Source organism: Lepus europaeus, chromosome 1, assembly GCF_033115175.1.
Source record: "Lepus europaeus isolate LE1 chromosome 1, mLepTim1.pri, whole genome shotgun sequence".
In the NCBI taxonomy this organism is placed as follows: Eukaryota; Metazoa; Chordata; class Mammalia; order Lagomorpha; family Leporidae; genus Lepus; species Lepus europaeus.
In genome coordinates this window covers 74,951,195-74,970,581 of record NC_084827.1, presented here as the reverse complement: position 1 = coordinate 74,970,581, position 19,387 = coordinate 74,951,195, and the positions used below count along the sequence as shown (strand labels likewise).

Here is a 19,387-nt window from a genome sequence, read left to right as displayed (position 1 = left end):
CATTCTGGGTGATGGGCATACCCTTCACCTTTTTTTTTTTGTTTGCTGTTTCTTTGTGATGACAGTCTTTCAGACCTTCTCTTCCAGCTATTTTGAGAGATGCCCTCTATTGTTGGCTTCAGTCTCCCTACTCTGCAGCGGAACCACAACACTTACCCCTTCTCTCTAACTTTGCACACATTGACCACCCTCACCCCATCTTGCCACCCCTGCTACCTCTCCCAGCCTGTGGCAACCACTGCTCTACTCTTTACATTTATGACAGCATGTATTTGAGGTTCCACACGTGAGTGATGTTGTACAGTATTTGTCTTTCCGTGCTTGGCTTATTTCACCTAACCTGGTGTTCCAGGTTCATCCATGTTGTTGCTAATGACACGGCTTCAGCCTCTTTCATGACTAAGTAGTATTCCATTGAGTAATGTGCCACGTTTTCTTTACCAATCCATCAGTTTATAGACACTCAGATTGTCTCCTCTCTTGGCTCTTGGTAGTGCAATAAACACCTACCCAGGTTTTCCATGGTCTGTCCTCTCTGTGAGCCCATGTCCTTGTCTCCCCATTTCATAAAGACACCTGTGGTACTGGGCTAGGGCCCACCTGAATGACCTCAGTTTGCCTTAATTACCTCTCCATGTACAGCCATGCTGTGAGGGTTGGGAAGTTAGGATTTCCATGTCCCTGTGAATGTTGGGGGTAGAGGGGCACAATTCAGTCCAGAATAGTTATCCCAGAGCTGCAAAGGGAGAGCAAGACAGATGGGCCCTGACACCTACCAGGAAGGAGAGCACATAAACACCACATTCCTAGCAAAGGCAGAGCACGCAGGCCAGAGCTGCAGCAGGAGTGTTTGAGCTCAGGTTTCAGAAAGCACCTGACAGGGCAGAACTGGATCCTGGGACAGCCCATTGAAGGCTGAACCAGCTCTTCCCTGGGAAGCCAGGGAAAAGAGTAAAAGGGATCAAAACTGGACGCAGTGTTAACCAGAGAGGAAATAAAGATTTGTGATTATGGTTGAATGAGACAAGAAAAATTTGCATATCAACCATTTTGTATTGGACTCCAAACTGTGCCCAGGTGACTTTCTAGTTAGGAGGCTGCCTGTGTTTGGATTTGGGGTTTGGACTAGAAGATGGGAGAGGGGGCTGGGTGACCCTGTGCTTCATTTCCATCTTGCTGTTTCATCCAATTCGGGTTTCTCCTTGACAAGATAATATTTTCCCTTCTCCCAATCTGAAGCTGGTCACTGCAGCTGGCTTTTATTTCTTCGCCAGTGAAGCAAAAATGAACTATTTACTACTGTCTTGACAAAGGCAGGATAGCTCTTATCTGTATTAAGTGAATGGCAAACGCAAAGGCAATTATTTGGAAGGAGACTAGATGGAGATGTACCTAGCTGACTTTCAAAGGCATGAACTTCAGATACAACCAAACCACCTTAAATTAACCCTTTCAAAAACTGTATTTTCTAAGATATTGTTCATAATGAATTAATAATATAGACTGTACAAGAAGTGTTTAACATAATCTAAACATTCATCAATTAGAAAGTATTTTAATTATTGCTTTATTTTATTCAATGGTGCTTGGCAACTTTAAAAGCCCAAGTAGATTTATTTGTATACAAAATTGCTGGATAGTGAGTTGCGGAGTAGTGTGATCCTGTTATGTGTTCATGGACAGGAGAGCATTCTGGACACACAAAAGATCTCAGAGGATATTCGGTGCATATGATGGTGGCCTGCCTAGGATCCATTCTAACTACCCCCATTGTGCATGAAGGGGTACTTCATAACTTTCATGGAAAATTGAATTAAAAATACATTTATTTTGATGTAAGGTTTTTTGAAATCTACACGTAGTTTTTCCTAATGTTCATAGTTTCCCATGAACTTTGTGAAGATCTCTCAGATAGCCATGTATTCGGTTTGGGTGGGCTTGACCCCACACCCAGCTCCAGCTGTTAGCCCCATTCACAAAGATTGACCCAGGAATGGGAATTGTGCAGGCTTTGGAAAGTGCCTTGTAGCCAGATTTGGCCCAATCCAAACCCTCGGACTTTGACCCCATGGCTGCCATTTTCTCTTGTTCCCTCTTTGCTGTTCCTTCCCTCCCTGAACCCGGCTCTGCTGAAGTGCGCATTCTTCCCGGCAGCTGGCAGCTGAGTTCCGGCCCGTGGTGACCACCACTAGGATGAAGCTGGGACCTGGGAAGGCAGAGCGAGGAGGTAGAAACTGAGTCTCTGCTGCCGTAGTTGAGTGGCTGGATTACAGAAATCCCAGCACCTGACCTGCCGCTGCACTTGCAGAGTCTCGTTGCAGTTTCTGTTTGAGATGTGACATTGTTGGCAATAACAACACTGGAAACAACCTCGGTGTTCATTGACTCAGAAAACTATTAAATAGTGAGCCAATACATTCTCTTACTGTTTCAGCCACTTCAAATTGAGTTTCCCACTGCTTGTTATATAGTGTGAACTGTTAGACACACCGCGCTGTCCCAAGTGTTTGACTTTGGGAATGGTGTATGTGTGTGGCTGGAAGGTTGATGGGAAAAAGTCTTTCACTTTACTTTCTATACTTCTGCACTTCTGTTAAGTCTCAACTTCTTACAATGAGCATGTATTGCTTTATTTTATCTTTAAAAACTTTGAGAAGTATATAAATGCAGTAGTGAAATACAGAAACTTTCCACAAAATAGTTGTTAGAGCTACATTGGAAATATTCCAGGCTACTCATGAGGGCCAGGGGGGTGGTGGTTAGTGACTGAGAAGGGGCAATGAAGAGGCTTGTGGGGGCACTGATAATATTTGGTTTACTGAAGTGGTTCCACGTGTGTTCACCTTGTGAAAATTTATTGAGCTGTAACCTTAAGATTCCTGTACTTTCCTACATATACGTTAAACTTCAATAGAATATTTACACAAAATATTGCATGCTTTTTGGGAAGAGACTAAAAAGGGGTCAAGTTTAAAATTATGGAATGTTGCCGGCGCTGTGGCTCACTAGGCTAATCCTCCGCCTTGCGGCGCCGGCACACCGGGTTCTAGTCCCGGTCGGGGCACCGGATTCTGTCCCGGTTGCCCCTCTTCCAGGCCAGCTCTCTGCTGTGGCCAGGGAGTGCAGTGGAGGATGGCCCAAGTGCTTGGGCCCTGCACCCCATGGGAGACCAGGAGAAGCACCTGGCTCCTGCCATTGGATCAGCGCGGTGCGCCGCTGCAGCGCGCCAGCCACGGCGGCTATTGGAGGGTGAACCAACGGCAAAGGAAGACCTTTCTCTCTGTCTCTCTCACTGTCCACTCTGCCTGTCAAGAAAAAAAAAAAAATTCTGGAATGTCAACAGCATCTGCCCTGGTACCTGCGGAGCGGGAGGGGAGGTTGTTTGTCATCTTTAAGAAGGGGGATACAAAGTTACATTTTTTTTTCCTAGAGGAAAATCTTGGCAGTTTGACAGCTAGCACAATGCACTCTTCCTTTTCCCACTGATGAGCTGGGACGCAGTGGCTTGCTGCTGGATCTGGTCCGAACTCTCCTGTCGGCTCAGTTAGCTAAGGCTGAGCAGAGGAGCAACTGCAGCTGTCTTCATTTCTGCCTTCATGTCCTCCATTTTTTTTCTGGACACTTACTTTCTGCCTCCTACATTGAAGTAAATGCCTTAAACAACAGGATGAATAAACTGTGTTCTTGCCTCCAGAAAAAAAATGGCATATTAGGGATGGCATTACGGCTCGGTGGGCTAAGCTGTCACTTGTGACACTGGCATCCCCATATGAGAGTACTGGTTCAAATCCCAGCTACTCCACTTCGATCCAGCTTCCTACTAGTGTGCCTGGGCAGGCAGTGGAAGATGGCCCAAGTGCTTGTGCCCCTGCCAGCCTCGTGGGAGACCAGGATGGAGTTCCTGACTCCTGACTTTGGCCTGACCCAGCTCTGACTGTTTTAGCCATTTTGGGAGTGACTTTGACCTAGCAGATGGAAGACTGATCTCTCTCTTTCTGTCACTGTGTGTGTGTCCCTGTCTCGGTTGCTAACCCTTTCAAATATAAAAAATAAATCCTTTTTTAAAAACGGAAATGTTAACAGAATTAGAGAAATAAAATGTTATGAGGTTGGGGCCGGTGGTGTGGCATAGTGGGTTAAGCTACCACCTGCAGTGCTGACACCCACTTTGGGTGCCTGTTCGAGTCCTGGCTGCTCCACTTCTTTTTTTTTTTTTATTTGACAGGTAGAGTTACAGATAATGAGAGAGAGAGAGAGAGAGAGAGAGAGACAGAGAGAGAGAGACAGAGAGACAGAGAGAAAGGTCTTTCTTCCATTGGTTCACCCCCAAATGGCCGTCACTGCCGGCGCTGTGCCAATCTGAAGCTAGGAGCCAGGTGCTTCTTCCTGGTCTCCTATGTGGGTGCAGGGGCCTAAGCACTTGGGCCATCCTCTGCCATCCTGGGTCACAGCAAAGAGCTGGACTGGAAGAGGAGCAACCAGGACTAGAACCCAGCACTATATGGGATGCCAGCACCGCAGGTAGAGGATTAACCAAGTGAACCATGGCGCCGGCCCTGCTCCACTTCTGATCCAGCTTCCTGATAATGGCCTGGGAACGCAGTGGAAGGTGGCCCAGTGCTAGGGCCCTGCACCCACATAGAAGACCTGGAAGAAGCTCCTGGCTTTGGTTTGGCCCAGCTCTGGCCATTGCAGCCATGTGGGGAGTGAATCAGCAGATGGAAGACCTATCTTTGTTACCCTCTCTCTGTCTGTAACTCTGCTCTCAAATAAATAAATAAACCTTAAAAAATGTAATGAGGGGAGGCCGGCACTGTGGCACAATGGGTTAAAGCCCTGGCCTGAAGCGCCAGCATCCCATATGGGTGCCGGTTCTAGTCCTGGTTGCTCCTCTTCCGATCTAGCTCTCTGGTATGGCCTGGGAAAGCAGTAGAAGTTGGCTCAAAGCCTTGGGCCCCTGAATCCATGTGGGAGACTGGGAAGAAGCTCCTGGCTCCTGGCTTCAGATCGGCGCAGCTCCAGCCGTTGCGGCCAACTGGGGAGTGAACCATCAGATGGAAGACCTCTCTCTCTGTCTCTGCCTCTCCTCTCTCTGTAACTCTGTCTTTCAGATAAATAAATCTAAAAAAAAAATGTTATGAGGGCTATACTAGAAGTATGTATAGGATATAAATAGTAGGAGAGAAACAGAGGACAAGTTGGCGCCCCTTAGTGGGGGATGTATCAGGAAAGACTTGTGCAGACTGGAAATCTCAAGAGAGTAGAAGGTCCTAGGGTGTGCCTGCTTTTGACTGGGACTGAGGGAGAGCCCAGAAGACTGTTCCAGGAAGAGAGAACAGCAAAAAGCTATACAGAGGGATGATGGAGTTATCCAGACCATTTGAGGAAACCAAAAATATTTTGCCCCATTGGAGAGATGTAGGCTGGAGGGCAGGGGGAGAGACAGAACAGTACAGGAAGAGAGAAGGGAGGCAGGACAGAGAGAGCGAGGCTTTCCTCCACCCACGCAAAGGATTTGAGGCTTCACTTTAGCAACAACAGTGAACAGAGGGACAATGTCTTTAGAGCAATTTCCTGGAAAGAGCACTGTAGCAGAGGTGTGCAGGGCCCTGGAGGTGGCCAGGCCAGGGGAAGACAGACTGGCCAGGAGGTCTGCAGAGAGCACTAGGAGCCGGGCATGGGAGATGCAAGCGCTGTTCAGAGGGTGGAGACAACAGAGCTTTGTCATTTGTTCATGTCTGTGGGAGGAGGAGCCAAGTGAAGTTACTTCTAGGCTTCTTACTCCAGATCATGGGCTGGATGGTGCTGTAATTTACCAGTCAAGAGAGGCTGAGCATGCATAGATTCTGGGGTTCTGACTTGGGGGCTATTAAATTTGGGGGGCTTACTCAGCTGGGGGATATTTGGAGGAGTTGGATGGATGGGTCTGGGGCTCTGAGGAGCAGCCAGAGACGGGTAGGAAGAGGATCAGAGGGAGGGGATGCCATTGAAAAGATTTATTTTCTGAACATGAACAGAAGAAAACGAAACACTTTCGAGCGTGTGTACTCCCCATTCTCATGTCAGATGCAGCTAAGTTTATCTGTCATCCTCTGTCATCCCCTGCCCCTCTCCATCTTTGACATTCTCCGTGGAGCTCACAGGGATGACGCATGAGTCCTGCCCAGGCAGTAGCCCCTGGCAACTGCTGCCTGGCTTCAGCACAGCCTGCCTGACCCATCCCGCCCAATAGATCTGGTCATTCTGGATCCAAAATTGTAATTTTTACTTTAAGAAAAACTGGTAATGGAAATTACGCAAATCAAATGCAAATTATCATGAATTATGATAATGCAAATGCCAACAACACTAGAAGTCTCTTCACAATGCCCCATGTCAATCGTCTTCACTCCAAAGGAACCACAGTATGGAGAGAATGGTGGCTCTGTGTATTCATAGGCTTTTTGCTACTCTTGTCCCAGATCCTTCATGTCCAGTGCTGTCTGGGAGGCACCCCCATCCTTGCCAAGTCCCTGTTAGAGCTCACTCCCACGAAGCATTTCCCGATGAGCCTCAGCTGTGTGCTCAGTGCCCGCAGCGTCTTGAGTGTGCTGAGTGCTGAGAAATCCAGAGGCGAAGGTGTCCTTGAACCTGCCTGCTCTCTTTCCTGTATCCTTAGCTACTTCCATTTTCATGTTTCCCCTTTTGTTATATTTGTCCTCACCCCTGCCCCCTTCCTGTCTCGAGTATAGACTTTCAAATAAAAACAAAATCGACTGTTTGTATATTCCTGGCTCTTCAGCGGGGCCCCAGTAGCTCTGATATGCCAGCCACCTTGTTAAAGGTAGGAAAATTGGGCTCCTCCCCAGACCTGCTAAATTAAAACCTGCAGTTTCCCAAGATCACCAGGTGATTGATGTGCCCCGGGTGTTGTTTTGGTTCCTGTGTATTGGACTCACCTGGAGGTCTTCTCCAAACACGCCCGGGCCCCATCCTGGAGGTTCTGATGCCACTGCTCAGGAGTGGGGATGCTGGTTCATCAAAATCTGTGAAAGCATCCTAGAGGGTGGCTGGCTGTGTTACTTTCCCTGGGACTGAGGGAGATTTCCGGGACGTGGAACTTCCAGAAACGTCTCTGGCTAAGCGGGATGAGTTGGTTGCCCTATCGTTGGCGATTGTTTGTAGGTAATGTGAAAGCTCACTGTCCCATAGAGGGAGTGACAAAGTCTGGCCTGTGTGACTGTACCTTCCTGCTTAGACTGTAGGCTCTTTTGTTTTAAACAATTATTTATTTGAAAGGCAGAGTGATGGAGAGGGGGGAAAGACAGAAAGACAGGGAGCAAGAGAGCAAAAGATTCCACCTGTGGGTTCACTCCCCAAATGTTCATAATGGCCTGAACTGAGCCTGACTGAAGCCAGGAGCCTGGAACTCCATCCGGGTCTCTCAGGAGAGTGGCAGGGGCCCAACTACTTGTGCCATCTTCCTCTCCTTTCCCAGGTGCATTAGCAGGGAGCTAGATCGAAAGTGGAGCAGTCAAGACTCCAACTGGCTCTCATATGGGATGCCAGCATTACAGGCAATGGCTTAACCCAACTGTGCCACAATGCTGGCTGCAGGAATTCTTGTTGTATGTCTCCTATTACAGTGGTGCCTTGTATCCAAGGAGGATTGGTTCCCAGACCCTGTGTAGATAGGAAAAATCTGCAGATGTTGAAGTCCCTTATATAAAATGGCATAGTATTTGCATGTAACATATGCATATCCTCCTGTATACTTTCAATCATCTCTAGATGACTTATCATAACTCATACAATGTAAATGTTATGCAAATGGTTGTTATACTTAATTGTTTAGGGAACAATAACTAGAAAAAAATTTATACATGTTCAGCATAAACACAATTTGTAAAAAAAATCTTTTCAATGCAGGGTTGGTTGATGCACACAGAGATATGAAAGATCGAGTGTACAACATTTTGCACACAAAGCCTCTTAAAGCTTATCACAAATAAATGTGTTTCTCCAAATGTTCTGTTACGCCCTAGTTTATCATGATTTTTTAATGGAAAGGGAGTTGATAAATTCAACACATACACCTGCAGGCACAGGCAGAGACACACACTACCCGTTTTCCAAGAGGAGACCTTAGGGCGCTTGCTGTGTAGGCTGTTGAGGTTGACATTGGCAGTCAGCTTAGAATCACAGCAGTATAGGGCAGGTCTCAGGCAGCCCCAGTCCTGGGGTTCACGTCAGCCAGGGTGGCCCTAACTCTCAGGTACTGCTTAAGATTCTTCAAGACTTGCAAAAGATGAATATCACGCCTCTGTTTGGTTTCCCAAAGCCCACACATGTAACAAAGTGAAACAAGTACACACTTAGTCTGCCGCCTCACTCTGAAATCTGATGCCACAGCATCAGCGGCAGAAGCCGTGCTGCTCTAGGTCGTTTTTAGGATCTTCCACAGAAGTCAAGCAGTGGAGTGGCTAAAAGCTAGACTCAGGAGCTCCTTAGCAATGCTGTTTAACCTGTACCACAATTTTCTCATCTTTACAACAGGGTATGATAATACTGTACCCGCTTTTATAGAGTTGTGAGGATTTACAACTGATGAGTAGAAAGACAAGATTCTGGATTACCATGGACACCTTTTCTTTATTTCTGACATTTTGAAAGAAGAGCTAAATAAATATATTAGTGCACATTAGGGATTGCTTGCCCACGGCAGTTACACGTGGCATAAACACAGATGTGCTGATTGCTGACCCAGATGCCGTGAGTGGAAGAGGCTCCCGTGTCCTGATTTTTCAAAGTTGTGAAGAGAGGACTGTTTTTCCTAGACCTAACAGTAGTTGCAGCTCCAGAAAATTCTGTGTATGTTCAAAAGGTACACAAATATTTGTTTATATGTGAAACAGAATTAAAGTTCTAATATAATTAGAAGCACATTTTAAGGGCTGGCATTATGGCGTAGCAGGCAAAGCTGCTGCCTGTGATGGTGACATCCCACATAGGCAAGGGTTCATGTCCTGGATGCTCCACTTCTGATCCAGCTCCCTGCTAATGGCCTGGGAAAGCAGTGGAAGACAGTCCAAGTGTTTGGACACCTGCCACTCATGTGGGAGATCCACATGAAGCTCCTGGCTCCTGCATTCAGCCTGGCTCAGCCCTGGCTGTTGCGTGTCTCTTCCTTTTTCTCTGTAATTCTGCCTTTAAATAAAATGAATAAATCTTTAAAAATATATTTTTACAAAGAAGCAGCACGTTTTAACTGCCATATGAGGGCCATGTGGGACAATGTCTCCTACATCCCCGGCACTCCCTCTGAATGCCAGTGGCTGCCTCCACCCCTCATTGTGATAAACCTAAGAACCTGAAAATGTCCAAGATGCTCCCCTAGGGGGCACTGCTGCTGCGGATTGTAGCGCTAAGGAGCCTTGCCTTGGTTTCTACCTATATCAAGTGAGGACAGTAGTAACTGAGTGAGGAAGACAGTGCATGCAAAGCACTTAGCAAAGTGCCTGGCACATCGCATGTCCTTCAAGGAGGTAAGCTAATATTATCTTCTACTTAATCAGCAAGGGCTGTGTCCTTGGCACCCAGGCAGGTGTATGTGAGTGGGTAATGTGGATCAGACAAGCACCACCAGCCTTGCCCTACATGTGAAATATGCAGTGAATTATTAAATCGCTTGCAGTTCAGAAAAGGAGCGCCCAGGGGTGAGCTGGAGTCAGAGGGATCTTTCTGGAGCAGACAGTAGTGGCTTATTGAATCAGGGCAGCTGGAACATGAAGGGAAATATATTTATCCCATGAATAAGAAATAACCCCGGGATCATTCCTCGTCAGTATGCGGTCTCCAGGCCAGCAGCAGCAGCCGCAACAGAGGTTTGTGAGAACTGCAAGATCTTACCTCCATCTCAGAACAGCTGAGAATTTGCATCTTAACTAGGATCCCCAATTTTAGCAGGAGTGATACTTTCCCCCGCCCATCATAAGGGCCACGACTGACATTCCTATAGCTAAAGAAGGCTAGCAAAAGAAAACCATAACAAATGTGTTATCTAACTGTCAAGTGACACGGGAGCATTCAGAAACCAAGACCCAAGGACCAGGAAAGCTATCCATGTTTATACTTCGATCAAGTGGAGAATGGAGAACTGTGCACAAGTGTGATGAACAAAGAGTGTGATCTAAGGGTAACAGACTGGACGGGTGAACTCTGTCCGTGTGGGTTCTTCTGGCCTCTGCGTGGCATTCTTCCTTCCTGGGTTCAGGACAGAGGTCTTCCGTAGTGAGGATTTGAGGCTGTACTATTGTGCAGCGTAGGTCAGAGGATCTCTTCGGCCAGCTCTTAAACAGAAAGGTGGGAAGGGTAGGATAAGATTCTAGGTTTTATGGCTTTCTTTGAGGGAGAGGCGTCCTAGTTTCTGGGACCCACTTTGGAGAAGAAGAATTCAAATTTCTTATGGACAGCTTCCGGGGAGAAACGGAAGCTTCGAAAGAAGGGCAGGAGACAGTTAAAATTGCTTCAGAGCCTCTTTTGCTTTGGAGTACTGAGTGTGCTGAGGCATGGCATACTTTGGGGGTACTGTGTTCTGAGCCCCGACATGTCCACCTGCACATTCATGTTTACCATGCACTGGACCACAGACCCAGCTGAGGGGCCGGAGGAAAGCACAGTGGTGCTTGCTCTCTGGATGAGAGAGAGAGAGAGAAGAGAGAGAGAGAGAGAGAGAGAGAGAGAGTCAGTGGGTTTCAAAGATTCCCAGTTAACACCTGAATTCTACTGAATCAGAATTTGAGAGCCAGGGAGGAATAGGCATTAACAGACAAAACAAACATCCAGGTGATTCAGAATGAGGTGATTTAAAAAAACACCCACACCCAGGTCCTAGCAAGGCCAGTCACATCAGCCATGAGGTCAGTCTCCAGTGGTCTTGAGGCTTGGCTGCTTTTGGTCCCCAGGTGGTTCTTTGAGAGCCCTTGATAGAAGGACCCAATGGGATAACCTGGAGGGAGATAGTGGGGGGCTAGGAGTCTGCAAGCGTCTGAAGGTTGTTTCTTATTTTTAAAATCTGAGTAGGAAGGGGCCTTTGAAATGACCTCAGTTTACTAATGAGTTGGTCACAAAGGTGAAGTGAAATGGCCAAGGTGAAGGGCCAAGGCAGATCTCCTAAATGGAACCTTCCCAGCAAAATGAGACCCTCTCCCCGCTTCTAGGTTTGCTTCCCCTGCACCAAAGATGCACGGCCATCATTCTCCGATTTTGATTCTAAGCAAAGAAGCAAGGAGAAAAGAAACCCGCTACTCTTAAAATTAAAAAAAAAAAAAAAAAAAACACCCAAAATCAAAACCAAAACCAAAACAAAACAAAAAACCAAAAAACCACTAGGGCGGACTCCCTTATGTGAGGCATTTCAGGGTGCTCTGGTTAAATTTAGAGACTAAAGATGAAATCTAGATTCTAAACCTTGGATAGTGAAACCTACATATCCAAGATGAAGCTTCGAAAATGGTGCGTTCTCTTTTGCGCTGAAACCCAGCGCCAAGTACCAGCGGCGGCGCAGGCAGAGGCGCGCAAAGCCCAGAGCTCAGGGGCAGGTAGGGGAGGGACACAGGAGCAGTCCTGGAGACCGGTACGATTTTCATGGGGGAGATGACAAGCTGGCCATAGAATTGGATGGGACAACCAAGGCCCGAGAGGGTGCCGCGGGGGTCCAAGCACCTTCGGCAGAGCCGCCCGCTGTCTCTGACACCCGGTCCACTGGCTAAGCTGGTGCTGGAGAGAGACACTGGGAGGAGAGTTTAAGCTCCCGAGAAGGCCCACGACCGAAGGGACGGACGGGCAGTGAGGCCCAGGCGCGGACCTTGTAACGCTCAGTTGCCTGCTGGCTTGGCCGACCGCGAGCGGTCCCCTCGGCACCACCCAGCGGCGCAGGTGGAGCGGGTCCCTCGTCGCGTGCTCCTAGCACTGCAGGATCCGCCTGCTCATCCCCTCGCACCCCTAGGCCGGTCCCCCTAGCGTCCGCGCTCGTGGCCCGACCGAGCCACTCCACCCTCCTCAGCCGCCTCGGTGCGCGGGCTCCGGCGCCGGCGCCTTGGGGCGGGTCCCCGGCGCCCGCACCTGCCCCCATGGGCGGAGCGCGGCGGCGACAACGCGGCCCCAGCCTCCGCCACCGGCCGCTCTAGCCGCGCGGCTCTCCCGCCTCCCCCGCCTCCAGCCCGGTGCGCCTCCCTCCCTCTCCACGCGGTCTGTCCGTCCGTCCCTCCCAAAGCCCCTCGGAGCTGCGGCGCCTCGCACTTCGGACTCGTCGCCTCCTCCAGCATCCGCAGCCCGGCGCCATGGAGCCGGCCTTGGGCAGTGAGCGCCGCAGCCCGCCTGGCTCCGCCGTCCAGCCGCCGCCCCGGGGACACACGCCCTTGGCGGCTGCCCCCAGCCCGGGCCCGCTGGGCACCCCGGCGCGCGAGCCGCCGCAGCCCGAGGAGGAGCGGCAGCCGCGGATCAGCGAGAGCGGCCAGTTCAGTGACGGGCTGGAGGACCGAGGTGAGCGGGCACCGCCCCGGGCTTGCCGGGCCCCTGCCGCGGACCGGGGCGGCTCGCCTCCCGCTCGCTATTCGAGGGCCGGGCAGGGCCGGGCGCTGGGCTCGGCGTCTCGGAGCACGCGGGGGCTCGGAGCGCCGACTTCTAGCCGAGGCGCGGAGAGCAGGGACAGACAGACAGCCCGCCCCACCTCCTGCGGCCGGCACCGCCTCGGCAGCGACTCCTTCCCCGAGCCTGGAGAACCCGGCTGCCTCCCGGCCGACCCCGCCTGGGCCCGCGCCCTCCTCCCCGCCGGCCCGAGCCGGCACCCATCGAAAAGTTTGCGGGAGGCGTTTTGCTTGCGGAGCCGAGCGCTCCCGGGGGACTGCGGGTCCCGCTCGGCTCCGAGGGACCGGGCTCATTGCCAGCTTCGGCTCCCAGGGGAAGTTCCTTCTGAGAGTTGAGTCTCGCCGGCAGCGGGCTGCTTGCTCCAGCAAAGGGTTCGTGGACGGGTGTGAGCCCGGGCCCCGGCTGCCGTGCACCTTTGGGCAGCCCAGGCCCGCACCGGCACCCGGGTCACCGAGGGTCACTGCCCGCATGTCTGATGGGTGAGGCAGGAAGCATTTGGGATCGGACCACTAACCTCCTGTGGACGGATGTCACTGAAACCTGGCAGTTTTCGGAGCGCTCATCTCCGATCCCCGCAGAAAGCCCTTCCTGGACCCTGGCCTGGAACCCCGCAAACGCCCATTTCCCGGGGTGGGGGGCGGATGCAGCCGCCGGCCGCCCACCCGTGCCCCCAGGGAGTGGCCCACTCGGAAAACGGGGCAACCTCATTCCCGCGCAACTCCTCCGCTCCTCTGTCTCTCGCTCGTTTCCTTTTGGCTTGGATTCCTCCTCGCCGGGGGAGCCCAGTTCCTGGCCGCGTCTACACCCTTTCTGCTTTTTGCTGCTTCCAAACTGGACCCCTCACAAGGGTTCTGCTGAAACCGCGGAGGGGCCGAAGCGGGGTCCCTGCAGCCCAAGCTCTCCCCGGGGAACTGGCTCTTGGCATCTCCACCCCCTTTTCTTGGAAGCTGTATTTGATCGGCTGTGGCGGGTTTATAGTGTATTTTAGTCTTAGCAGGTTTCTGTCCTATTCTTAGAATCTCCTGTACATTTTTATTCCGGATTCGTGTTCGGATGCACGATTTCTTTCTCCTTGGAAATCCTAAACTGCAGCATGTGAATCAGAAGTGAAAAATGACATGGAAAAGGCAGTTCCCCGAGAATGGGCAGATCCGCTCATCGCGATCTGGAGCGGCTCCAGTTACAACGAGTTCTGCACCTAGCTTTGCGGTTCTGCTCCGAAGCCCGCCTAACTAGATAGCATTGCAGAGCCCAAGATCGGTGGCACCGGTGCCATGGCAAGCAGCCACGGAAACCTAGTACTTACTTGGGGGTGTGCTATAATTGCCTTTGCGCCCTGCACCTAATATCATAGAATTAGAAAGATTTTGTACTGGGGAAGAATGCCGTGAGTTGAGATTGATTTTGGTAGCCATGCGGGTCATCTATAAGAGCCGGCTTCTTTTTCACCCCACCCTGCAAAACGATAGATGTGAGTTAATATTTACTATTATTTTGCAGCTCACACTCGGCTGTTAAAAAAAAACTGGATTCATCCTTCGGGTTATTTTCTACTGACCAACGGACTTTCATTCTGCATTATATGGTGGCTCTCACAAGTGCCCTGTGTGAAGGCATTGCCTGTCGCACACAGCCTCTCTGTTGGCAAATCCTGGCCCCCAAAGAGCCCACGGCCGCGTGCGTGGCAGGGAGAGCTGAGAGCCACTGTCACATTCTTTTGTTTGGCTCGCTCCTGATGGTGAAGAGTTAATGACAGACGCGCAGGTCATTTTGGTTAAATAAATCAGGAGATGACTTGGGGAGGCTTCTTGTATTAGTGCTTGTTATTGTTATTCTTTTCATGCAGGCCGCATCTTTCCCATATGGATTTTTTTTTGCGTCCCTTGGGAATGGTTCCCGGGCTGTTACCCTCTTTCCTCCTGGGGAGAGGGTTTGGGGGGCACGGGGGAGGAAGCCTGGCCGATGGCTTGCTGTGTTTCTCTGTGCTGCCTGGCTTGCCTTCTTTAGGCCTGGATACCTATAGGGTATGTGTTTGGGGGATGGGTACCCTTGATCTGCGCCTGTATTTGGCATTGTCTTTTGTCTCGACTTCCTCCTGAGCCGTCAGGATCCTGTTGCAGAGTGCCTCTCACTCTGATCAAAGACTTGCTTTATGACCCAGGGTTTGGGGACTTGGGAGGCATTTTCCCCTTGGAAGTGACATGCGCTGGTGCCCAGAAACCGAGCTAGCTTGGAATGTCAGTGACTGCTGGGCTATGTGGTTGAGCCTTGTACTTCACGGAGCAAGTGCTTTGTGCGTTAGGCGTAAACACATAGAAAACAGGCCAAGTTGATTTTAGGCATTCCCCTCTCCCCCAAAATGTTTTCCTATTATTTTGTCTCAGACCTTAGGGCCCAGCTTAGCTGTAGGGACTTTGCTGCTTCGGCATTTTCCACTACCTCTCCATCTACTAAAAATCCCCCTTCTCAGAATACAAGGATGGCAAAGTCTAAGGGGAAAGCAACTGGAACAGATTCTAGCCGGTATGGAAGCAGTTGATGGCCCCGACCTCTGCACATAGATTTGCTTCCTGCTGCCCCCACATAAATAAGGAGATGGGTTGTTAATCCAACTGTATGCTTAGTATTGCCAGGCCTATGTGGCAAATAGTAAAATTGGAGCAAGATTAGAAATTCGACTATGGGGGCTGGTGCTGTGGCATAGTAGGCTAAGCCTCTGGCCTGTGGCGCTGGCAATCCTTAAGGGTGCTGGTTCGAGTTCAGGCTGCTCCTCTTCCTATCCAGCTCTCTGCTATGGCCTGGGAAAGCAGTGGAAGATGGCCCAGGTGCTTGAGTCTCTGCACCCACGTGTGAGACCCGGAAGAAGCTCCTGGCTTCGGATCGGCCCAGCTGTTGGCGTTGTGGCCATTTGGGGAGTGAACCAGCAGATGGAAGATCTTTCTGTCTCTCCCTCTCTCTTTCTCCCTGTAACTCTGCCTCTTGAACAAATAAATCTTTTAAAAAAAGGAAATTTGCCTGAAGAATCCAGGCTAGGGGAAGACACAGCTCTGTGTGCACACGGGGGGCTTGTCTTAGCTTCCCTAGGTTATCCTGCCTCCCTACCACATCATTCTTCTACCTTTGGTGGCCGCCTTCCTGAAAACCCTGGGAATCCTCACCACATCTTAATGACTGGTGAGTGAACCCGCATCTGACACGGGGTAGAGGCACCATTGTGTGCACCGGCCGTTTCTTGGCCAGGTCTTGGTGGGCCATCCTATTCCGCTTCTCTTTGTGGAATGGGATGTTTGCCACATATAGTGTTGGTTATATGTTCAGACAAAAAAAAAATCGCTAGGAAATAAATAGAGTTAGGTAGGAATGGAAAAGTCTCTCTCTTTTTGGACAATTTTCCCACTGGGCTCCATTTCTGTTTTTTAATTAAAAAATCATATCTTACGGAGGTGACACACACAGGATGCGGTCTGCAGAAGACTCACCAGTCTTCCTGCTGAAAGGACCCCAGGGCCACCTTGGTGGCCATCCAGCCCATGTGGACTGTCACCTTGAACTCCTCCAGGGACTCCACTGGTGGACAAGGAGTGTGGACTGTCCTGCATGTGTGGATCGTGTGTTGTTGCTGGTTGTTGAAACCAGCTGGCTTTGGAGGGAAGAATAAAAGTTATAGCATAAAAGGGAGCACAGATCGTGGTCACTTCTTGTAGAACATGGAGCTACTGGTACAAGGAAACTTATTTTTGCCCCTGGTGGATAAACCTCTTGACATAGTTGCTGTCAAAATCCCTACCAAACGGACTGCGTATTTGGATCAGTACTTGACTGTTTCAGCTTTGCTTCCCCTGAAAATCCAACTGGCCAGGAGAGGAAGCCTCTTATGTCACTTGGGAGCAGACAAATGCATTCCTGGGGCGTATGAGATCCGCTTGTTCTAGGTTGCGACTTTAGCCAGAGACGACCAGGGCTGCAGGTGCACATGGAGTGAGATGCTTTTCAGCATGTAAGGAAGAAGTAGACAAAGGGACCTGTGATTTTCCTATGCCTGATAGCTTGGGCAGGATTGACGAGAGACAAGGTGTTTGCCTTCTCTCTCCAAGTGCATTTCTCTCTCCTTGCAGTGAGGTGGTAGAGATGGTGTTTGTGCTTCCTGAGTGTGTTCCTGGTGCATTGCTCCAGTGTGAGGTTTTGATCATTTAAAAATCCTCTGGGTGGTACGCGGGGCTCACTGCGCAGCCTTCTCGACAATGCTTCCTGCCTTTGCAGGGCTCGCCAGGGATGCCCATGTGTGGGCAAGAAATAGAACTGAGAAGTTTTAGCAGCGTCCTTGTTCAAATTCGTGAACAGGTTGCAGCTTTTTAGAAAACAAGACCCTAAAGGGTGGTGCTTGACTCACTGATTTCCTCGAACCAAGGGATGCTGGCAGGACCTCAGAGGCAGAGTCTTTTTCTGGCTTCCTCCTGCCCTTTCTCCTGCTTCTCTTTCTCCCCAATGCAGTCCGCAAAAATTAGACTTCCTCCTTCTCAAGGAGGGTCATAGAAACTAAAACCCTTCTCCTATAGAGATGGCTATTAACGCTAGAACTGTTACTGCAACCTCCCCCCACCCCCAACTAAGAGCTGACCTTAAAGAAATTTCCAGATCTGCCTTGTGTGATGACCTTCATTCCAGAAGGGATCCTGCCCTAGAAGTAGGGGGAAGGAGGTATCCGTACCCCAGGCCTCGCTGCGTCTCCCCCTTGGACGGTTAGCATCAGGCCAGGCCCTCCCATTGGTCACGTTCCCACACAGTTGCTCCTTCTTCACTGAGTGAGCCTTGGGGTCTTTGTTTCTGAAGGCTCCTGCGTCACGTAGAACTTTGACTAAATATGCTTGTTAGGCTTTTTCTCCTGTGAGCCTGTTTCTTTGTTGGCTGTGACCCTTCTAATGGGGGAGGAAAGGTGTCACACAGCCTTTCAGCTCCTATGGCAACCCAAAGCTTGGTGTGTGCCTAGCAAGAGAGAAAGGATGCTGTCTTGATGTGAATTGCAGGTGTGCTGTGTCCCATGCTGTGTGGGTGCCTGGCCTGTGATACCAGTTCCTGCAGCAGGTGGAGTGAGCTGTTGTGCTACAGCTGCTCGCCCTATGGGAGGAAAGGTGTGGATTGTGCAGCTGGAGATGGTGCAGGAGGCTCCTTTTTTTGCAGAAGGCAGAGCTGCAATTTTGGCTTCCTTCGTAACTGAGAGATGCCATATACAATTTGTTTTCAACTGAGAAGAACAAAACCATACATCAAGGGCAACCTGAAAAAGTTTTAGCCTTTGACCCCAGGCAACTGAACTTGGGCATAGACTGGGCATCGTTTTGAATTTCTGTTGTCGTCAAAGACTTTCAATGCTCAAAGCCTACAAGACTGGCTTGCCTGGAAAGATAACTCTGGTTTTATCAGCTTTCTCTCACTTTAATAGTCTGAGGATTTCTTTTCTTTTTTTTTTTAATATGGGCTTGGTATAAAGTTTTGAGAGAAGAAAACATGGTAGGTACCATGATGCTTTAAAAATTGTGTAGAAGAGTAGACATTTGGCATGGTGGTTGAGATGTACTTGTTAAGTGTCAGAGCACAGGGTCTTGATGCCCAGCCTGACTCTGGTTCCAGCCTCATGCCTGTGCAGACCCTGGGAGGTGCTGATGGTGGTGGCTCATGATTAGGTTCCTGCTACCCACATGGGAGACCTGGCTTGGGTTCCAGGCAGCTGGCTTTGGTCTCCGGGGCAGGACTGATGTGGGTCTTTAGGAAATGAACCATCAGATGGACGTTTTCTGTTTCTCTTTTCTCAAATACATTTTTTAAAAAGTTTGTGAAAAACGGAATTGAAAGATGTTTGCTTTGGTGCAAAAAATTAAAAAGAAAATTTAATGACTTATTTTATTTGAAAGGGGAAGAGAGAGAGAGAGAGAGAGAAAGAGAGAGATATTTGTTATTCATTGGTTCACCCTGCAAATGCCTACAGCTGTAGGGGCTGGGCCCGGCTGAAGCCAGGAACCAGGAGCTAGAACTCAATCCAAGTCTCTCAGAGGGAACAAAGGACTTGAGCCATCACTTGCTGCCTCCGGAGTACCTGTTAGCAGGAAGTTGGAGTCAGGACAGCTAGGACTTGAACCCAGCCACTCCAGTATGGAATGTGGGCTGTCCCAAATGGCTTCCTCACTGCTGCACCAAACGCTAACTCGGTGCAAAAACTTTTTTGAATGTAGTGTTTTTCATAATATATGTTTCCACAAACTTTGGAAGCCCTGTCACAGTTTGGGCCTGGTGGCTGTTGTTGGGTGTGGTTAAAGAGAAAATGGCCATCTTCTCTTGTGAATTGTCTGAGGGAGCAAGAAAAGCATTTGTACTTCTTGACTCCTTGCTCTGGGCAAAGGCCCATCCACCTGTTGGGACTGTGCTGGTGGGTCCATGGAAATCGGTGCCCACAGCTGAGGGCTCTGAATGCCAGCTGCATGTCCTGTTGTTTTCCTTGTTGGAAGGTAGCGGTGGGGGAAAGGCATGGGGTGCTATGTCTGGGAATGCTGGGGTCTGCAGAGTTGCAAAGGGACAGCTGCTGTCACCTTGTACATGTCCTGTTGCACGTGTCACCTTGCCAGAGCCTGAGAGTTTTCAAGGGATGCCAGCAAGCCTAATTTCTCATGTGAAATCTCCTAATTGTTACAACACAGTATGGGCCAAACAAAACACATCTTGGCCCACCGACTGTCAGTTTGCAATCTTTGGATAAGAAATTGCCATT

General features: G+C 49.9%; 1 protein-coding gene across 6 annotated transcripts in view; it reads left to right on the top strand.

Moving 5' to 3' along the window:
- Positions 1-19,387, top strand: part of TMEM163 (transmembrane protein 163) — a 464,757-nt gene that overhangs the window by 185,094 nt on the left and 260,276 nt on the right. The window lies entirely within an intron of this gene.